Below are 19281 nucleotides of genomic sequence, written 5' to 3'. Positions count from 1 at the left end.
CAAACCGGCCGTACGATATTTCGTGCGGTCTTTCATTAAAATGTGTGACTCGCCACCGAGTCTTTCCAGTGCTACGTAATTGAACTTATTTAGGCGACCTGGCGTGGCGCCTGCGCCTCACGCTCTCAACCTCCCCTCGGGGAATTAGTTCGTAGCCCACGCAGGGCGGCCGAACGCGAAACTGAACTTTATGACGATTCATCGCCTGGGACGTGCAACGGTCGCGGACGAGATATCTCGCCGGATTCCGCCGCGCCCGTACCCAGCATAACATGGCCCTCGCCACCACGAGGATTAGCCGCCATTGTGTGACCACCTGAGTGGGACACTTGAACTTGGCCCGAACTCGGGACTAGCCCTTAGTGACTCTAGTGTATTGTTTCTGTGTTAAGTGACCTTGTATAGCCAGTCGTTAGCGTACTTCATGTTACGTCCCACACAAACTTTCACATGTGCAGAAACGGGCTTGCCGCTCACCCGAGCATTCGTCTCGCAACTCGCCGGGTAACTACCCCTCTTAAAGTACTAGCCGCCGGGCTACCGAGCGACCGTAAAGAGTACCGCCAATTGAGGGTGGTGTAGGCTGAGTGGAGGTCGACGATGATGCGGCCAGTCGCGTGAGAGTGCCATATGTGACGTAGCGAAGTGTAACGTGTGCGACGTAATAAATCAGTTAAACGTACGTGTGTGTTTTCTCTAATACGGTGTCCCTACCTGCAGCCACGAGACCAGGAACCCCGCCCCTGAGATCAAAATTCTGTAAAACCTTTTAATTTAACGTAATTTCAAAACAGGCAGCGGGGACGGCGTCAACAGTTACACATAATAATTCAAATTACTTATACCCAGGATCTTTTGTACAATTTTTTAAAAAATATTGTGACGTCGAACCAAGTGCCTACCTAGCTCCCTACAGGCCGTTATGACGAGGCAACGCCCCTCCTGCCAGTTATGCGTGTGTGGTGCAGTGTAGCTAAGGCGGGGGGGGGGGGGGAGGTTTAGGGGCCAGTTAGGCACAGTGGTACCAACAAGTACGACAGTACTCCCCAGCGACGAGGGTGATGTGTTTTATTTTTCAGCAGACAATTTATGTATCGCAGAAGAGAGACTGAATTTGTATATATATTTTTTTACTTTTATTTGAAGGGTCTTGTTCTGATTGTGCACTGGGCGACTTAGGTTCCGCCCCGCCTGCGACACGTCACGAGCTCCGTGGGGGACGGTGAGGGGAGGGGGAGACGTGCCAGGAGGGGTAGCACCGCGCGCGGACGGCGGCACGCGGCAGTCGCGAGCGAGTCACGGGCCCGGTCGGTCACGGGAGTGGAGAGGTCGCGGTTTATTTCCCAGCGCGGGTAAGCATAGTCATTCAGCGTCGCTGGTCAGGACGAGGATAGGCCTGTTGCTAGACACGCGGAACTACATGGCATCGCCAGTAAAATCTCGGCTGTGATAATTAATTTTGTATACAAATATAGGTTGTGAGAACCGCGATTGGCCCTCGAGGCGCGGGCGACCTAACAGACAGTCACGAGTCAGACGCGAGAGACACGCCTCGCAACCCACAGAGATTTGGAGCATATCCTAAACATCATGTAGCCAGTAAACTTCGTGTCAGAGCCAGTAGCGCATTGATTTGCAGTGCGGCACAGATCGGCGTGGCACAGCTCACGGAGCCGGGCTTCCCCCTAAGACGTGCACAGGCAGGAATGGGGTCAGCCCCATGTATCAGGGTCGGTGTGTTAATAAACCAGCAGTCGCCCATTGAACTTGGACATTGTGATTACGAGCACCAGGTTAGCTTCCCCCGGAGGCCACGAGTCCTGAACCCCCCTCTACCTCGAGCAGTCGGGCAGCTGCACCTTTCCCGGGGAATAGCCTGGACGACGACAATTGTAACACATTATAAATAAGTTTGGTGTATTTGGGATGCGTATTTCTTATAAAATTGTGTTATAAAAACGAAATAATATTATTCCCCTACCGTGAATTTTTTTTTATAAATATATATATAACATCTGAAACTATTATTTCTAATATGGCCTTGTGGCCATGCAATTAGCATCGCTGACTACTAATCCAAAAGTTGACGGATCGAATCCTCGCTGCCGCTATACTTTCATTTTTGTACTTGTAAAAATAAATACGGCGCACGCGACACTACAAAAGTAATAAACATATTTGAATTAATGAGTGCAAATAAAGTAAATTTATTAATTAAATTGTAGATTTCATTTCACTCCTTCTTTGTATCCATACAAAATAGTGATAATTCAATAAAAATGATTCAATTTTATTCATAAAAGTATGCAGAGGTAGATTTTATTATACAAAAGATAGAAATATTTAAAAAAAAATACTTCCTCAAAGAATAACATATTTTAAACGAACAATGGTGTTTTACAGTTACACATAATAATTCAAATTACACCCGGGATCTTTTGCACAATGTTTTAAAAAATATTGTAACACATTATAAATAAGATTGGTGTATTTGGGATCCGTATTTGTTATAAAATCGTGTTATAAAAACGAAATAATATTATTCCCTGCCGTCACCCGACCTCTGTGAAAGGCCCGGGGGGTACCTCACAGGAGCTACGGGCGTCGCGATTTTTGTTGTCCGGAGGGGCGCCAGGCTAGCGGGCTGCTAGGCCGTTGGGGTGGGGTCGTGGGTACTCTGCCCCCGCGTGTCCCGCCAGGTACACGGCTTGAATGTAACCTGAATGGTTCTACGCTTGACTGTGAAGGCCGCTCGGCCGTGCGGAGGACGGGGAATTACGGAAAATGATATACGAGTTGGCGAGAATACATTTAATTTGTGAGTTTCACCGGGGGTCCATATGGGTACACGGTACTTTCTACAAGTCCGCTCCGCGGTTCAGTCCCGCTACAAAAATTCTCACTAACACTAAACACAACACTACGTGACAATGGTTACCGCGGCAGTCTCGCGGGACGTGGGTCGGTGCTCGCTGGAGACGGCCAGCGCCGAAAGTTAACGGGTGCAGGGGGGGCTCTATGAGCGGGCTCCTAAATTCGGCGAAACACTTACGTGTGTGCAGCCGGCAGGCATATGCACGGCGTCCTTAAGTATAAACACTTTCGCTGGAGTCGGCCAGTACCGTACGTTCTGTGATACGATACGTCGCAGTATCACGATGAAGACGGTCGGGATAGGCCCGGTTCCGTAAAATACGCGCCGAGTCGACGTGGGCAGCGATGAATTAATAAGAGGTTTTAAATTTAAAGATTAAGTATAGAATAAAATAATCAAAGAAAGAAAACTTGAATGCTACCCACGGACACACGTCTGTTCCCGGCACGGAGTGGTTGGAGACTGCCGAACATTGCCGTCTCGCAAGGAAGAGAAACTATCTCTTCTTCGTGAGTCGGCATCAAAAAACTTATATTAATTGAATTTACTCTATTACCAGTTAAAACATGTTCCAGGTGCCCAATTAAATGTAGCACCTGCTAATTGGATGCTTAAGGCTTAACAATGGTTTTAATGTATTTAATTATTTAAATTGTGACATCAAGTTGGCGACTGTAATTTTACTATCACGTTGTCCCACTGCGAATTTTTTTAGAGGGATTTCTCCTATTCTGACTTGATCATAGTCACGGGCATTTTAATTAAGGCCAGTGGCCGCAGTGACTGTTAATGAGGTTAGTTGTCTGCTCCGTGCGTGGTGTACTCGCCCGGAGTGTCTACGATGCACTTATTACATGTCGGCTAATTAGTAATTTCGTACTAATTGATTTTCTTTTAATTGAATTATGGGTTCGAGTCTCCGGGGTTCCGGACCTTTAACTTTAACTATGTCTATTGGGGTCACGCCCGAGGCGCTCGCCTGACTCAATCCGGCTGGGCAAGGGGCGCGCTCCGAAAACGGGATACGGTACTGGCGGTGCGGAGCACGGGCTTTAAGGCCATGGTCGGTACGACGTCATCCCCTACCGTGCTGCTATCTACGGTAACGGACGCGAACCGAATGAAACGCGATATCTATCCGCTATCGCGGAAACCAGGAACGGCGAGTGCAGTAATAATAGGTTACGTTACAATTGACGAAAGAATTATGGTGATTCATATAATTTATGATAGATATTTGATTACAGTTTATTTATATGAAAACTTGTTCATAATTATATTTAAACTTTATAGCTAAACGCCAGTTTTTAAAGTTAATTACGAGTCATCTACACGTGAACTGTTTTGTCGACTGTTTATAAAGTGAAGTGAAAAGTTAATGTGGTTTTAATTGCTTATTGCAACAACAATTTCGGCAATAAAGGTTAAATAATCTTGCATTTTAAAAATCTTATTACTAGTATAATTTCAAGTATTTATTCTTTTATTATTAAAAAAAATGATTCAATTTTATTCATAAAAGTATGCAATCATTTCATCAATGTTTTGTTATGAAATTGTCACGTTAAACTATCGTCCGTAAACCGACTTTACAGACAACCAATTTTTATGAAAAAATTTGTTTTATATTTTATTTATTTCTTAAATTTAATTACTTTTGACGTGACAACGTCTAATAAATCGATGAACGCCGGCTGCACGCACGAAAAAGGTTCCCACTACGGATGTCCCACTACGGATGTGTTCTGTTTGCTAATTGTACGCATGCGTGGCATCTATCATCCACTCGATTGGAACAACCATCGATTTGACTTTTTAATCATATTTTCGTCGTTTGAATTATTATTATTATGTAATTTAACGATCGTCCACCGATTTTCAGCACAATCGGTACGGTTATTCAAAAGTAATGTTGAAAATTCAAATACGTTTTGAACCAACAATGGTGTTTTACAGTTACACATAATAATTCAAATCACACCCGGGATCTTTTGCACAATGTTTTAAAAAATATTGTAACACATAAAATCGTGTTAATATTATACCCCTACCGTGAACAAAGTTTTTATAAATATATATATAACATTTGAAACTTCGTTACCTTAGTATAGCCTGGTGGGTGTGTGGTTAGCGTGCCTAACTCTTAAACTAAAGGATGTCGGTTAGAAACCCGGCAGCTGCAAAAAAACGTTTTGTACTTGTAAAAATAAATATGGCGCACGCAACATTTCAAAAGTATCTAATAAATATATTTGAATTAATGAATGCAAATAAAAGTAAATTTATTAATTCAATTGTACCTTTCATTTCACTCCTTTGTATTCATACAAAATAGTGATAATTCAATAAAAATGATTCAATTTTATTCATAAAAGTATGCAGAGGTAGATTTTATCAGTTATAACTCTATGACTATCTTTTATATTTTTATACCACCTACTTGTGGTTAACTCTATATTTTTTGGCGTACCAAATGAAAATTACCTTGTCGGCTTGTCCTTTTAATTTAATTTCTTCCAACTACTACCGTGTTGTGATGCAGATGTAAACATTTATTTTATTATTTAAAATCTAAATCTTAACCGCCGTTTTGGGTGAGTAGAAGTTTTGTCTGCGGTGAAAGTGTATCCCATGATAAATATTTTAAGGATTGATGTTAAAACTTGGTTAATTTATTTAAAAGCGGTTAGAGTTATGTCATGGGCCTCTTGACTTGGTGTTCCAGAGACGGAATCGCACATGACTTCAGTAAAGGACAGAAATTTTATTTACCATTATTTTTTTAAGTTTTTAAAGTTATGAATATCAATATGTATCTACAGCGACGGCATCTCATTTGGTTTTAGCTGTTCAAATTTAACTTTGAAATAAAGTATGAATGATCTGTAATGCTTTGAACTTTAGTTAGCTAAAATCAACTGTCAAGAAACCATTAAAAGAACAAAAGTTAAAAAAATATTTTTTAATCATAAACATTTACGAATTTTTTTTAATTAACATGTTTTGATACTGAGCAGAAAGTAGCTCTATCCGGCAGCCCGGGAGAGAGCTTGGGACAACAACAGCCTAAGTCATTCCACGCATCTACGGCAATTTCCAACTAAGTTTTTATATTTTTACAACTAAATGTGCAAACACAACGATAGAGCAGTTACATGGTGACCTTCATGCATTTGTGTACTATCAATAAAAATCAAATTTAGAGTGTGAACCATCGTATAGGTTTCACCAGGGCATCTGAAGGCCTCCAATGTGTTGTTTTCAGAGAGTATTTCACAAACATTATTTTTTTTTTATCTCAGACTTTGGCCATTGGTACCGATAGAGCTGGTACATAAGTACCTTCCTACAAGTATAGACTATCAAATAAAAATAAATTAGCTTGCAAACTATTGTACAGGTTGTCCCAGGAGCCTTGAAGGCCTCCAATGTGTGGTTTTCAGAGAGTATTTCACAAACATTATTTTTTTTTTCGCCCACTTTGGCCATTGGTACCGACAAAGCTGGTACATAGGGACCTTCTACAGATAGACGATCAAATAAAAAATAAATTAGCAGGCTAACTATCGTACAAGTTGCACTAGGGTCTCTGAAGCCCTCCAATGTGTTGTTTTCATGGAGTACCTAATGAGATTCTACTGTATTGCTTATATTGCACTACTGTCAGACATTTTTGTGAATATTTCCATACTGAAAATATTATATTGAATATCAGATGTATTTAAGATTTCATTCATAACAAAACTAGATAAGGTTGAAATTTGTAATGTTGTAAAAAGTACCTCGAGAATCAACAGTGTCCCGTCTGATGCAGGGTCTACATGAATGGAAGGGGCCCGGCACTCGGCTGCCCTATCCAAGGGACAATGCATGAAGGGAGATGAGATGGGGTGTGAGTTGGTGCAGGAAACGGGAGTACCTCGAGAAAACCCACAGGCCATCACATTTTCCACTTCGACTCTGCTGGGAATCGAACCCTGGTAGCCTTTTGGGAGGAGGAATGTTCTAATCACTGGACCACTGTGCTTCTTACTGTTCTTAAAAGTAATATTGATTAATATTAAACATAGTTTAAGTAGGCTGATTTTATATATAACTCTCGTTTTTGTGTGTTCTAAGATATATTAACCTTTGTGAAATCACACTTTTCACTTTTTTTTACTCCATTTTCTGAGAGAGCCAATTTTGAAATTTGTGAAACATTTGCATTTGTTTTGAACGTTAATTAATATTTTGTCATATCTGACATTTCCACTTCCATTTAATTTTATTGTATGCACAGAATTTTTAAAATTACAATTCCCCCTTTTTCACTTCATTATAGACACCTACATTATTTGAAGATTTTTGAAACAATTGTGTTTTAATTTGAAATGTATAATACTGGTATAAATTTCCTTATACATGTGAGTAGATTAATATTTATACTTAGTACTAATAAATCAAATTTCAAAAAAAAAAAAAAAAAAAAAAAAAATCACCCTCTCACTTGATTAGATTTGTTTATATTATTTTTTTTTGTACAAATGTTTCCAAAGTTTTCCCGGTTTTCAGTTCTAGGTGATATGTGCCGTAAAAACCACTGCTACTATTATAACTTAGCTAAAAGCTAACAGCTATATATTGGAAGTGCAACTTTTAGTTTGAAAAATAGAATATAATAATATTTTAAAAAACAAAAAAAAAAAAAAACATGCTTTCATTGCTTAATGAACTGAAAAGTACAAAAATAATTTAAAATTTAAGTAATTTGTTCAGTGACAGAATGAACAATGAATCTGTATAATGGAATTTCTTTTCAATTATGTTTAAAATAAAAAAAATCAAGTAATCAAAAAACAATTGATTTCAATGAAACTTAGTTTGAGCTGCTTGATATCAGTTATTTAAATTTTCTACCACTAATGGCTATTCTTTAAAACTGTCATTATGAAAATGAAAGAGAGCACCACATGCTTTATTTCATTAAAATTAATGTTTTGTTTATTACTTGATTCTTAGTTTAAGCTTATTAAACAAAAATACTTTATACAAAGCCGTAGTTCATTCTATCGCTGTTAAATAAATTACTTAAAATAAATTTCTTTTTTTTCTTTTTTGTAAATTGAAATATTACAATATAATTTAATTTTTTGCTTTTAAGTTCATATTAAATTAATTGTTGTACTTTTTAGTAAGTGAAATGCACCACAAAATCAATTTTCACTGTCCCAAAAATTTAGGGGGAAATTGACCCCCATCTCCCGCGGGGTCCAATGGTGCCCGAAAGTCTCAAAATGGTAAATATGCAGAGTAGCGATATATGCGAAAAAAATTGCTAAAAATCCGAAAATACTTTTATTCTATGCTCTTTCACTTCCTCTTTTCAAATCAACCGGCGGAGATAAGAAATTCCAAATACTTTAGGAGATATTGAACTTTTTAATTTTGAACATGTAGAGTAGCGGTATTTGCGAGGAAAAAAAATTCTAAAAATCTGAAATTACTTTTATTATATGCTCTTTCACTTCCTCTTTTCATTAAAACCGGCAGAGATAAGAAATTCCAAATACTTTAGGAGATATCGAATTTTTTAATTTAGCAATACAACACCTGTAAAACCATTCAAACGATGCCATTTTTGTTATTTTGCAGTGTGTTCGTGAATGAGAAATAAAATGGTCAATTAGGTCAGGTCAGTTACATTATGAATACTTTCAAACTAAGCGTACATTAAAAATAATATGATTTAATTTTAATGGTTCTGTAGTTTTAAAGTATTTATAATGTAACTGACCTGACCTAACAAACCCGGACAAATGATGAACATTAACAACTCACGTAAAAATTTTTTGTTACTTATTACTTGTGCAACAATATCCAAATAAAAAATAAGACTTTAAAATTAGAAACGTTAAAAGCCCACCTAAGTTGGAGGCGGGTACATTTCCTTTACCATTATAAGGAAATGATGTCGTTCACCTACGTCGCGATACCTCCGACGGAACATTAATAAATAAATAAATAATCACGTATTGGTTCATTTGAATACTGGCCAATCACAGAACTGTCACGTGACAAAAATGTCCAATAAGAAACATAATAGATACTCGTAAACAAGAAACAATGGTATTCGCAGCATGAATACGCAGGTATTGTGATGAAAATTAAAAAATTCGATATCTCCTAAAGTATTTGGAATTTCTTATCTCCGCCGGTTGATTTGAAAAGAGGAAGTGAAAGAGCATAGAATAAAAGTATTTTTGGATTTTTAGCATTTTTTCCCCGCATATTTATACATATTTACCCTCAAAATCAACGTACTTCAGTTTTCCAGAAGGACCTTTCTCTTCTTATAGGGAGGGGGTAGGTCCCCTAATAGCTTGGAAACACTACAAATAGAAAGAGAAATATTTTTTAAATATTGTGATACATACCCCCCCTCCCAAACTTAAGGGGGGCAGTCGACTTTGGGCAAGTGTCCCACCATACCCCGGCCTAATGGATACACAAAAGCATGGTGATTGCACATAGCTCGAATGTAGTGGTTTTCTGTCCCTATGACCTTCCCACCCTCTCTCTTCAGGTTATAGTTATAAAGTGATTGTATTGTCATCCAGATTACATAGGCCTATACGTACTTGAAAAGTTTCAAATCGATGCAATGATTAGAAGTAGGTTAAAATTGACTATCAATATTTGATTACATAGTTACAAGTGAAGCTAATAAAAGTGTGTTAAAAAGATACTTGCTTCAACACAACCTAATCTTTAATTTCTTTCAAGCTGCTCTCTTGTTCTAGAAAGATTAAATATTAACAACTTTTTTAAGTCTAATAATAAGCTTTTAAAAACAAAATTTTCATACATCGGTCCAGTAATTTTTGCGTGAAGCTCGAAACAAGACATGATGGACACACGAAGCGATAACGCAATTCGATTTTCAGGCAACGCCATCTATTGAGAAAATTCCAAACTAAACTGTTATTAGTGCTGTTAATTTGCTAGCCGCAGCGCGCGTTACTAAGTGGACAGGTCTCGCCAAGGAGAAGGGTAGGAATCATCTATTTAAAAAAAATGTGTTTTTTATGTCATATCTCTGCTCCCATCATCTTTACGAGATAAAATATATACCAGTTTTTAAGTAAAAAAAAACTTTTAAAATCAAAAAGTTTCATCAAAATCAGTCCAGTAGTTTTTGCGTGATCAGACAGACAGATACAGTTTTACAATAGTATGGATTTAAAGGAAGGTTTTCAACATCAGTTCGGAAAAATAAAACCACATGATCTTAATAACTTTTTTTTCTCTGTAAAAAAAGCCAGGTACAAGAAATCACTTAACTTTGTTTTAATTCTGAAAATTTAAAAGATCTAGTCTACAGCTTATTAAATTTGATTAATATCAATAATTCTCAAGAATTTTATTTTTCTTTCCCATGTCTGTGCATTCATTAGTAGGAAATTTATAACTTAATGCGAGTGAGTAGTTCTCAGTATTAACTAAAATGAATCTCACGTTAGTACAGTATTATATTTAGTGTAAACATAATGAATAATATCTGCAGCTTTATTCTTCATGTTCCAGCAAAATGCAATTTGATGTTCCAAAACGTAATCTCAGTGATTTACTAACTTTGACATCCAACTCAGATATATCCTTGTCTTACAATACATCTGCTTAGCCATACTAGTATTGGTAATATGTGCTGAAAGACTATTTGGGTTTTTGTCAATCCTTTGATATTTTACTGCATGAAATTGTGTTTAATTCATTAGAAAATAAGTGACAAATATTTTTTGTTTAGAATAATATAGAAATAATTATATCTCAAAAAGGCAAAACGTAAACACAACATATTAATGTACTTTCATATTTGGTACTACAGTAAGTATAGTCACTTAGGACACTTCCTTTTTATAAATAATTTTGTGAGATAAAAAAACCAATGATGCAATGTTTTGCAATCATGCAAAATTTATAGCTAATGCATATCAGTATTTACATTTAAGAGATGTTGACAGAAGTTACTTAAATAGAGAGAGATGCGGCTGCACCTAATAGTGCACAACTGTCTTCAAAATATGGGAAAAAAGGGACATGTTGAGATAACACTGTAGATCTAAAATGTATAACTTCAAACCACCGGCACCATGTTTAATCATATTCCTAATAGCTGTTTGTACACTATTTCTGGTTAAAACACAAGCTTTTGAGCAGATTTACAAAACACTGTAATCATACTCTCCATGTGTACCACGCACAGCTAGTTTGCCTATTGTCTTCACCAGGGTTTGGGCAGAGGGTGCCCTACATTTTTGCTTACTTTGTGTACCACTCTCTACGGACTATTCATATGCACGTGCGATGTTCCGCGCGTGTCTTCTATAATCTTCAAGCCACCAGCCCCTCTCTTCCTAAACACATGTGCGGACAGTGGCAGACGGCTAAAATAGCTGTCGCCACCCGGCCAATTGCGCGTTGCCAGAGCTAACACACCGAGCGCCGCCAGCGAAGCAAGCAACCCTCTCTGACCGGCCGCTACCCCCCCCCCCCCTCCCCCCTCTTCTTCCCACCAGGCCAGCCAGCTGAATGCGCACAGCAGTACTGCCGGCCGGCAGTTCCTGGAATCCGTACCTTGCCTGCGTCACTCCCAAACCTTCAGGGCGGGTATAAAAGGCCAGCCTTCGGCCAGGAAAAGCCAGACGATGTCCTAGCGACACAAACAGCAGCCCAGCCTTGCTCACCGCGCTACCTTGTGTGCTATGCTGACTACGCCAGAGTAGTCTGTCACCCATTTGCAAGAGATCAGTGTAGGGAGTTCCTACAGTTGAGAGTAAAAGTAATAGATAGCAATGAGGTCAGGACCTGCCTACTTATTGGCCATAGAAGTAGAGGGATTCAATAAATCCTAGACCAGTGTGTAAGGAGAGGCTGTCACCTATGCAAATGTGCCATTTGGAATAAACTGATCATGTCAATGAATTTGTGTATCCTTTCAGGAAGAAATAATCCTACCAGGGGACCTAGGCAGATCTCCAGCCAGCAACACCATCTCTAGTACGAGACCAGCCAACCAGCTGCCACCAGAGACGACAGAAGCCTGTGAGTAGACAACTGATGCACCCACCCGAACTCATTGGGCCATTTCCTCCTACCCCACCGAGGAACTTGCACTAAGGCAAGCCGAGGCCAATCCACAGTAACCCCAACAGGCAGACATAAGTTGTGGAGCGTAAGATGCACTTGTAGCTATTGAGGGAATAGCATCACGCCACAAAACAAATATTCTGAAAATGGGTTTCATCATTATGAACAGTATACAAAAAAGTTTAAAACCAAAGAATAATTATTCTGGGAGCTTAAAACTAGAGGATTATAAGCACATGTAATAAACAACTACCATTTACAGCTATCATATATATATTTTTAAATAATTACATAATTAATGTAAGTCGGTGTACACCAAACAGTTACACAAAACAATAATAATGACACAGTAAGAACAGCTTTAATAAAAAAAAAATACTTTGCAATCAAACATCAAGTCATATCAAGTGAACACAGGTACCAAATAAATTATAATAATATGTGATCATACCAACATATAACTCTTACATTTAGCTGCCATTTATACAATGATCATGTAACAATATCAATAATAGAAAACAGTCTTGGCCTTACGAAATATCACGGCATTATAATATACAACAAGGCCTTTTTGAATATCACACATCATCCATACATTTACTGTACAAAGAATTGATTTTAAAGACACTTTCAATAATAAGCACATACAAAGTCTGTCTAAAAATATCCTACTGAGTTGATTACAGTATGTATCTCAAAAATCATACTACCTGACTTTAACAAAACTACACAGTTAAAAATATGAGACTTTACCACATATGTGTTAAGTCAGGCTTCCATCAGACTCTTCATTCAATAGTAAGATTCTGCAGAGCGAACTTAATTATTTTTGAATGAATATAACAATCACAATGAACAACTATACCAGGAAATATTTGCTTCGAATCTGAACATTTTTAGTGTAAGTCATTTGAATGATTGACAAGAGCCTTTGTGGGGATTTCACAAGTAATGCTCAGCTTAGCAGCATCAGGAATCTACCTGGAAGAACATTCTGCAACACTGCTTGAAAATGTCAGTCTTGTGTTAACTAGAGCTGGGCGAAGTGACGTTCTTACTGTCTCCATTCATGTGAAACTACATAGGTTACTGTCTTGAAACAGTGTCAATACACAACACACTGGTGAATGATAACGTAACTGTAAGCTAGCAGGCTGGAACGTGATATCAAATGTGTCATATAGACACATTTGCCTGATATCAATGTTGCAATGCACTATGATCTTTCTGTACATCATGACATAAGCAAGATGTACATCGATACACTCGAGACTTCTCAGTGCATTGACATCACTGGTGTTAGCTAGTCAACGGAAAAGTGCAGGAACTCGCCCCCTTCACCCTGACAAACCACCAGCACATTGTTTTGCAGGCCAGTACAGAATTTCTTACCAAACAAATGAATCACAAGGTGGCTCAAATAACCTTAATCATAATTGGGCTCCCCATAACTCCTGGCTTTTCCCAAAGCTGGAAGAAACGTTACAATTGGTGGACGAAGATCCAGGAGAAGGCCATCCTGAAAGAGAAATTGAGATTGTTTCGAGAAGTGCAAGACATGGTGTATGTGTGCAAGTTCCAAACTCCTTATGGAAACGTTCGAAGGGGATTAAGTCCCAAACACGCCATGTATGTTTCCCTTGTTAAAATATTACATGGCTGAACATTTTTCAGACAGACCTCATAAATTATATCTAATTATAACTAGTGCATTTTAATAATTTGACATGAATGTGTAAATATGTTTAAGATATGTTATGAACAGGTACCAGTCTAGTCATAGTAAGATCATTCACCTTATCTTAATTAGGTACGTTTAGTTTTGAACAAATATACTGTAGCATCTCGATTAACCGAGGTTCCGTATTATCTGAGCCGACCAAAAGTGCTATTACCCAGCGAAGACTGTTGAAACATTCACTTGAGTGCTTAGAAAATGATGTGTAACTGTTGTCGAAAGCCTAAAGGAAATTAACTTAAAAAAAAAGGGCAATTTACTGGTTGGGCAAATGTTGGAGTGACGTGAAAGAATTTATACTATGGAAAAGCTGGCAAAACATAACCCCAAAAACTGGTACCACTTGGCCAACTAAAAATCAAGACAATTTTCTTATTACATCAGTGTTATCCGAGGTTGAAGTGATTCACATTAACTCGGTTAGTCGAAACACTACTGTACCTATCTCTATTTTACAATACCAACTTGCAAATAAAGAAATAATAAACCCTTTTTTTTCCCCCCTTAATTGGAAGACTTATTTCAAATCTGGAGGTAATGAAACGAAACAAAATTTAATTGCTCTTTTCCAGATTTACACTGCTCTCCTGTGTGTTTGTTAAAGAGTTCTTTCTTTACAAAGAGATTAAATTAATTAAGGTTAGTAAGTATATAACTTATTTTGCACTATTTAAATCTGTTGTTCAGTGGTGAACCTGATTTATTAAATATTAATAAATTATAGCTATTTTTAATTAAAAATCATTAAGATGATACGTCTATATATTTGTGGTAAAAGAGTTTTCAAGCAACCTGAATCTTTGTTATAAGGGAATTTTTTGTACAAAATAAAAACAATTCATAGTAGAAAAGTGATAATGCAGTGTTTGGATACAGTTTTGACTGGGACTAGGAACATAGTTTGTTATTGTTATAAGGAGGTTTCTGTCAGAGGTTCACTATACAGAATGAGTCTGAATTTGATAGACAAAACTTCAGTTGCAGGTCCATCATAACAAAATAAGTTGAAGCTTAACAACATTTTTATCCTATACATAGTTACGCTCATCACTGACTTAATGATTGTGTAATGCTGTAGGCTATATGATTTTTGTTGCTCTTTGCTAACCTGTACCTTCTAGCATTGTGACAGAGTTCGTGGCACAATTCTGTTTTCATGCACTTACGGTGTCACATTTTCATTGCTCTTTGCTTACCTGTTTGTCCTAGCATTGCTGCTGAGTCTGTGGTGCAAGATAATATTTCGACAACTTGGTGTTGGGTAAGCCATTTTCCTGCACATCATCGGTGAGTTAAGTATCTTAAAATTAATGATTCTGTGTGTGAATAATTATGTTTTTGAAAATTATCTTCTCATATACTTGACCATTATCTTTCCATGTGTATGCCCATTATATTCCCTTATGTCGTTCTGTGTTTGATTGATTAATGTCATAAGGTAGATGAATGGTATATCCTTTTTTGTTGGTATCACCTTTATATGCAATGAAATATGAAATACATATTTTATTGTTCAATATACCTATCTTCACACAACTTGACATTGCTTTGTCATGATCCAGAGTTGAAAGTCAAGTGAAGGTGTATAATCAATCAAGGGCAAGGAAGATTATTGAATCACCAGGGACAATTAAATGCCTTGCAATATATTCAAATATATTGAATTTTTAATAAATATTTTGTGTATATTAATTATTATTATTATTTTTTTTTTTAAGTTACACTTCTTGGGCATTCTATGGAAAAATGATGAGAGAGAATTTTTATGATGTGTTGTGTGCAGTAGTGTTGGGCCAATTCCTAAAATATACCGATTCCGATTCCATTTTCGATTCTTAAATTAAAGGGTCGATTCTTCGAATCCGATTCCGATTCCTTAATTTTTATCTGACGACGTTCAACAGAGTAATATACTCAGAAAAAAAGGTTTATGATTTTAAAATGACTTGCTTTATGTTTCATTTTCTGTGCGGAAATTAACATTATATACAGCTTATATAATGTTAAGCATGTTCATTACCCTCAAGTTACGCTACCTTGAATTTCTAGCACAATTTGGCCTTTTAACCTTGCAAATAGTTAAGATGAAACACGTGTTCAAACACTGCCAAAAATCAAAGATGTCATATAACGTAAATTGGAAATAATGTTATAACTTAACCAACTTTAGATACCTTACATTACTAACTCAATTTATTTATTGTAAAAAAAGAGGTTTTGTACGGTTAGTTTAAGAATTTTATTTTCAAGCACAACTAAATGATGATCCAAATAAAATGACAATATAACCTCATTTTTACATATTTCAAGGGACCAGGGCAAAAATAAATAGAGGGAAATGTAAAAATAAAACTTTATTATCTCATTATGATGGAAATGATAAGAAACAAATATGCACCACACTAAAATAAAATGTCAGAGATGCTTATGTTTAATATATTAGGTACCTAGAACTTAATTATCTCACTTGGTGAAAAAAATAAATTCATCCAGCCTTGCAGTTCTTCACAACCATAAAGAGAAAATAAATTTTCGGTTCTTGAGTAAGAAAGATCTGTGCATGTTTAAGCATCTCAAAATTTCCACATTTTATGGTGAGATTTTCTTACACAAAATATTTAAACTCTTCAAATAATCGCTTGTTAACATTTAATTCATTTCAGAAATTTATCGGTAACAATTCCTCTAAACTAACACAACTACTTTCAAAAGATTGTTTATGTTTAGTAATAAAAATTTACGAACGTTTCAGCAGCAATGTTTGGAAATTCAGTTTGGCCAACTGCCTTTCCAAAATATTTCTAATGTAAAACGAGCATCGCTAAACACGCAGAAGAACGCCGATTTACGGCAATTTGGTTATGTTGCTTTTAAACTTATTTTAATATGGTAGCAGTAATCCACTGTGAATTTGGGTAAAAACTCATTCAAAAATTATTTCATTTATAATTCTTAAGTTTAACCTGCAGAGTTGTGAAACATCTTAATTTTCACGTCACCAAAGATTTGGTCATGGCCGTATGGTTTACCATGGCAGGTAGCACAAACAAAAAAATTAGGTTGTTTACAATGGCAAACGTAGCTGCCATGATCAAATAGTTAACGTTTAGTAAATAAAATTTATATTATTTTCTTTAAACATTTATGGTTTCGTCTAATTTTTTTGGAAGGTTTACTATTAAATGCAGTGCTGCTGCAACATAGTTTCCAAAAAATGCTTTCGCTTAAAACGGGAAAGTAGATACTGCATTTGTACTGTAGGGAAAATGGCGGTGCGAGTAAATAAATACGTTAATCACCGAAATTCGTAAATCAGTTCCGTCAAAAATATTTTATTATGTAGTGTAAAAATTATATTTGCATGCATTTTAATATTTTCTTACGTTGCGTAGGAGATGTATTTTGCAAACTTAAAATCCAATGCAGGAATTGGTCATGGTCGATTCCAAAACCATTGTATTCTGAATCTCACGATTCCAGTGGAATCGGTGGAACCGACCGATTCCGGAATCGGAATCGACCCATCACTAGTGTGCAGTATAAAAAAATATTGACAGGATGAAAACAGGCTATATACATATTATACATAAGTGAGGTTATGTTATACTTCTTTAGACAGGTTGTGAAAAAATACAGCATGCAACAGATAATTGATAAGATGAAAAAATGCTACATACAAGTAAAAAATATACACGTGCTTTTATATCATAAATATACCTATTTTAGTGAATGATATTGAATACTGGTCCATATAATTAAAAAATTTATTTATTGTGAATATTACTGATAGAAATTGTGTACATAATTTTTTTTCCAATGTATTTACATAAGTGAGGTACCTAATATCCCTGTATTATTTGACATTACAAATTATTTAAATTCAGTGTGTTTATTGATTTTCATTAATTGAAATTTATCTAATTATGTAACTAAATGTAATTAATATTATTCATGGCTTTATATTAATATTTAATACTGTGTATTTAATTACATTTTTTAATTTGATTAAATTTATACATGTAATATCACTTCAGTCCATTTTATTATTTTTTATTCGGAGCATAAATGCCATGAAGCATGCAGAGGTGGACTTGAGTAGCATTGCAGTCACTCACTGACTTATACACAGTAGGGATGTGCGAAAGTTACTTCATCCACACGAAATGAAAGTGAAAGAAAATTTATCAAGTTTCGCGAAAGTGAAACGAAAATGAATTTTTCTATGAGATAATTATATTCTTAACGAAAGTTATGCGAAATTTATTTAATTAACAAAGAAAAAAAGTGCCCCAAAATTTGCTCTTCAGTAATAAACTCTATTACATAAATCATTTCGGTGTCTTTTGATGTATATATATAAATATTACTATTTAATATAATCAACATCCGCCCTAGACCACACAACACAGCCCCATGTCACTCGTAAGTTTCAAGAATCAATCCAGATCTTTCAGCGCACAGACTATTTTCTTTACAGTCGTAATGTCACAGTCTATGATAATATATTTATCACGTGCATGGTACTGATGAAAAAACACGTGACTACTAAGGAACGGCCACCATCTTGCACCACTGGCACACATAACTTGCTCAGAAAGCTGTAGACCAGGCAAAGGGACATGGTCAAAACAAAACATAAATTGTTGCTGCCAAGTGGTCATTACACGCAGTGACTTGTTGACCTCTTGTCTAATTGGCTGTATATTATGAGGATTTTATATGCCAGACAGAGTATGTACAATTTAAATAAAGCCGACGACAATATTTTTGTTTGGCCGTGCGCGAATAAAAGTAGGTATGTTCTTTGTTTATGTGTATACGGTAAATAATAAATAGTGTACTAACAGTTCTGGAATGTATGTTTTACGAATATAGTACCTACACTACTGTTTTAAAGCAAATGAATCAGGTAATTTTTAAAATATTGCATGATTTTGTTTTGATACCTAGGCCTACTGTAATCACGTTTGAATTTTGTTTACTTTATCTGCCATGTTTGTTCAAATTATGATTTTACCATATTTTCATTAACGTTTTTTTTTTCATCACCACGTAAATGGAAATCTTTTTTCTAATTAATGTCTTTATATTATTTGCATATGTTATTACGTTATTAGTAATAACATGCAAATCATATAAAGACATTACAGTAGAATCTCAGTGCTAAGTACTTACAGGGACCTCCAGTTTTTGTACTTACATACATACATATCATCTTTACAAAGAGAGAAAAACATATATAAAAATAATAGCTACAGGAGAGACGCAATGCCATATGTATTCACAACTGCAACTTGCTTTTTCCCCTTGTCTAGTTCTCTGAGTATATCCACTTTTTCCTTAAGCGTGAATTGCTTTCGTTTCTTTTTATCACCAGGATCATTCATATTGTAGCACAAATACAATGCGGTGTCTAAATAACGTAACCTGAAAATAAACTCAACAATAACAATAAACGATCCCGGCACAGACATCAAACAGTATTTTTAGCGTAGCGTAACACTTTTGTCTAAATAATGAATACTTCTCTCACACTGCC

The 19281-nt window shown here is 36.2% G+C and overlaps 1 long non-coding RNA gene across 1 annotated transcript in view; it reads left to right on the top strand.

Annotated features, from left to right (window-relative positions):
* Positions 1 to 5331: 5331 nt before the first annotated feature.
* Positions 5332 to 19281, top strand: part of LOC134535860 (uncharacterized) — a 28656-nt gene continuing 14706 nt past the window's right edge. The window contains exons 1-3 of the long non-coding RNA XR_010075718.1: positions 5332 to 5469; positions 11857 to 11959; positions 14952 to 15029. This is a non-coding gene — a long non-coding RNA (uncharacterized LOC134535860). The remainder of the gene's footprint in view (positions 5470 to 11856; positions 11960 to 14951; positions 15030 to 19281) is intronic.

This window comes from Bacillus rossius, chromosome 10 (genome assembly GCF_032445375.1).
Source record: "Bacillus rossius redtenbacheri isolate Brsri chromosome 10, Brsri_v3, whole genome shotgun sequence".
Taxonomy (NCBI): domain Eukaryota; kingdom Metazoa; phylum Arthropoda; class Insecta; order Phasmatodea; family Bacillidae; genus Bacillus; species Bacillus rossius.
Note: the sequence above shows the minus strand (reverse complement) of the source record. Positions and strands in the feature narration are given on the sequence as shown.